The sequence below is a fragment of the Temnothorax americanus genome, unplaced genomic scaffold (genome assembly GCF_048541705.1).
Source record: "Temnothorax americanus isolate GAGA-0224 unplaced genomic scaffold, ASM4854170v1 Scaffold402, whole genome shotgun sequence".
Classification (NCBI taxonomy): domain Eukaryota; kingdom Metazoa; phylum Arthropoda; class Insecta; order Hymenoptera; family Formicidae; genus Temnothorax; species Temnothorax americanus.
In genome coordinates, this window is record NW_027509551.1 from 983 (window position 1) to 4,783 (window position 3,801).

The following is a 3,801-nucleotide window of genomic DNA, read 5'->3' on the forward strand; positions in this document are numbered from 1 at the left end:
TTCATCAATTTCATGGTACCTTTAGCAAAATTCCATCAGAGCCATCCGCTAAAAATATTATGAAATACTACTAATAAATAAATAAATTATTTATATTTATATAAGAAGAGAGCCGAGCAACAAATCTTTTTACTTAGTTTATAGTCATCAAGGGGTAACAAATTGTCAAGATGCATATTCTGACAGGGCACGGTCCATAGAATATTTTAATACCAAAAAGAGCCGAGCAACAAATTCTATTACTTAGTTTATAGTCATCAAAGTCGTAGATAACGGTCGACGAAAAAATAAATAATTTTTTTATTTGCAGTTAGGAGCGAGTAACAAATTGTCAAGTTTCATATTCTGACAGGGCACGGTCCATAGAATATTTTAATACCAAGAAGATCCGAGCCACAAATTCTTTTACTTAGTTTATAGTATTCAAAGACGTGTAGGTAACGGTCGTCGCGGAGATAAATAATTTGTTTATTTGCAGTTAAGGGCGAGCAACAAAGTCACAGGTTGCATATTCTGATAAGGCACGGACCATAGAATATTTTAATAGCAAAAAGGGCCGAGCAACAAATTCAGTTACTTATAGTTTATAGTCATCAAAGTCGTAGGTAACGGTCGTCGCGGAGATAAATAATTTGTTTATTTGCAGTTAAGGGCGAGGAAGAAAATGGCAAGTTGCATATTTTTATAGGACACGGTTCATAGAATATTTTACTACTAGAAAAAGCCGAGCAACAAATTTTTTTACTTAGTTTATAGTCATTAAAATCGGAAATAACTGTCGACGCGAAGATAAATAATTTGTTTATTACACTTAGGGACAAGCAACAAAATTGCAAGTTGCATATTCTGACAAGGCATGGTCCATAAAATATTTTAATACTAGAAAGAGCCGAGAAACAAATTTTTTACTTAGTTTATAGTCATCAAAGTTGTAGATAACTGTCGACTATTTTTTATTTTTTAGAAATATTGGCAAGATTTTTTGAAGAACAGTTAACGTGTTTGAAGAAAGCAATTTACAAAAAAATTTCTAATTGCAAAAGAAGTCTCCACTATGATTTCAACAACAAAATTCGCGAATTAAAAGATATATATGGCAATACACTATTACGTAGAGGGAATTCAGTAGAAGAAAATTTTCAATGGAGAAAACTACTGGGAACAGTACCATTCAAATCTGTCGATGAGTTTCAAAGTTTTGATCGAGAATTAAAAATAAATGAGGAAAAGCAGCGGGCACTTGTAAATATTGAAAAAGTGTACAATTATTGGAATTTTTATTGAGATAAATATTCTATTAATGTGTAATTAATTTTAGGACATATTTTTCAAAATTACTACTATGGGATGTCGCGGATATAAAGCGGATATTGCAGCAATTTTATCGGAAATTATTAAAAAAAACGTTCAGCTGCAATTTAGTGGTGCAGGTCGGATAGTGAAAGGAGTGTCAAAACTCAATTTCAGTAAAACCACGACTTATACACGTTTATCTAGTAAGTACATTTAAAATATATTATTTATACAATAATTAATGCAATAATATGTAACTTTTTCAGATTATATACAAGAAAAATATGTGGAGAGTGAGGAAAAAGTCCAAATCTTGTCCGCAGTAAGTACTCCTCTATCAAGAGCTGGCGATAGGGAAAGCAGCAGAAAGCAACGAGATTGCCTATAATATAATATATCTAAAATAACAATAATATGACTCGAGATTGGGCCATTTATTTATTCCTACCTGGGGAGCGCGCTGTAGCGTAGACGTACGCTCGATGCGTCGCTGAGAACAAGCGTTGAGACCTTCAAAAAGAGCTATTCCACTCGTGCGCAGCTCGATCCCAATAGTCAATCCACGATCGTGAATCACGCCCGTAATTATTCGTCAGCACGTATATATACACGTTATTGCGCGAGAAATATCCTTGTTGCCTATCGGTTCGGATATTATAGGTCTCTATCAGAGGTCCGTCGAGCTTGAACTGAACTCGCAGGATCGTCGCATAGCACGCGAAATGTCGAATTTGGAAGCGACGCCGGTAGGCGGAAGCATGGCCCGCGCATGATCCCGCATTGTCCGGGACGCGTGTATGCGTGATCGACGTAAACGCTTTATATTTATTCGTGCGAAAATATCTAAACCTAACTTAAATTCCGGAGTAACGGCAAATCCGGAACAAACATTATTACATTACGTTTCATAGGGGAAATTATTTATTATACATTATAAAATATATTCAGTAATTTTTCAATAACATTTCTCTCACTTTTCATCAATTTCATGGTACCTTTAGCAAAATTCCATCAGAGCCATCCGCTAAAAATATTATGAAATACTACTAATAAATAAATAAATTATTTATATTTATATAAGAAGAGAGCCGAGCAACAAATCTTTTTACTTAGTTTATAGTCATCAAAGTCGTAGATAACGGTTGACGAGGAAATAAATAATTTGTTTATTTGCAGTTAGGAAGGGGTAACAAATTGTCAAGATGCATATTCTGACAGGGCACGGTCCATAGAATATTTTAATACTAAGAAGAGCCGAGCCACAAATTTTTTTACTTAGTTTATAGTATTCAAAGTCGTGTAGATAACGGTCGATGCGAATAAATGATTTGTTTATTTGCAGTTAGGAGCGAGTAACAAATTCACAGGTTGCATATTCAGACAGGGCGCGGTCCATAGAATATTTTAATAGCAAAAAGAGCCGAGCAACAAATTCAGTTACTTAGTTTATAGTCATCAAAGTCGTAGGTAACGGTCGTCGCGGAGATAAATAATTTGTTTATTTGCAGTTAAGGGCGAGCAACAAAATCACAGGTTGCATATTCTAATAGAGCACGGTCCATAGAATATTTTAATACCAAGAAGAGCCGAGCCACAAATTCTTTTACTTAGTTTATAGTATTCAAAGTCGTAGATAACGGTCGATGCGAATAAATGATTTGTTTATTTGCAGTTAGGAGCGAGTAACAAATTCACAGGTTGCATATTCAGACAGAACACGGTCCATAGAATATTTTACTACTAAAGAAAGCCGAGCAACAAATTCTTTTACTTAGTTTATAATCATCAAAGTCGTAGATAACTGTCGACGCGAAGATAAATAATTTGTTTATTACACTTAGGGGCAAGCAACAAAATTGCAAGTCGTATATTCTGACAAGGCATGGTCCATAAAATATTTTAATACTAGAAAGAGCCGAGAAACAAATTTTTTACTTAGTTTATAGTTGTTGAGATAGAACGGAAAAACGCTTTAAATTGTAAGTTGTCCGCCCTGCCTGTAGAATGACTAGAAGTTTTGTAATGTCTAGGTTGGCAACACATGCTATCTCTCTCTGTCTCCGCTTGGCTGTTGCCTGTTGCAGCGCGCGCGTCTAGTATAGTTTTGTTTTCAGTTTTATATAGTCGTCGTAACGTTAACACGTTAACACGTTCAAGTCGCGCGTTCCATAAGTTATGTACGTTCTCGAAACGGTGTACCATATTAAATAAAACCTTATTCTAACATGGTAGCAGAGCGTGGTTCGCCGTGAGCGTGGTTCGCCGTGAGCGTGGTTCGCCGTGAACGTGGTTACCGAGTACGTAGTTGCCAAAAACGTGGTCTACCGTGGGCGTTGTCTCGTGAGCGCGGATCTCGTGTACGGGCGTGAACGCGGGAAGAACGCATTGACATTGTCTCTGTGTCCTGTGAGGAAACGACCGGAAGATGGAATATCAAGGAATCGAGAAGCTGCGTGGTGCGGATAATTGGAACGTCTGGAAGTTCGCTGTGCGGAATTTACTACGTGG

General features: G+C 36.4%; 1 long non-coding RNA gene across 1 annotated transcript; it reads left to right on the forward strand.

The window, feature by feature from the left end:
- The first annotated feature begins 970 nt into the window (after nt 1-970).
- On the forward strand, nt 971-1,881 carry LOC143902859 (uncharacterized). The gene is made up of 3 exons (XR_013258518.1): nt 971-1,242; nt 1,319-1,496; nt 1,560-1,881. It is a non-coding gene; the product is annotated as an uncharacterized LOC143902859 (long non-coding RNA).
- Nucleotides 1,882-3,801: the final 1,920 nt, after the last annotated feature.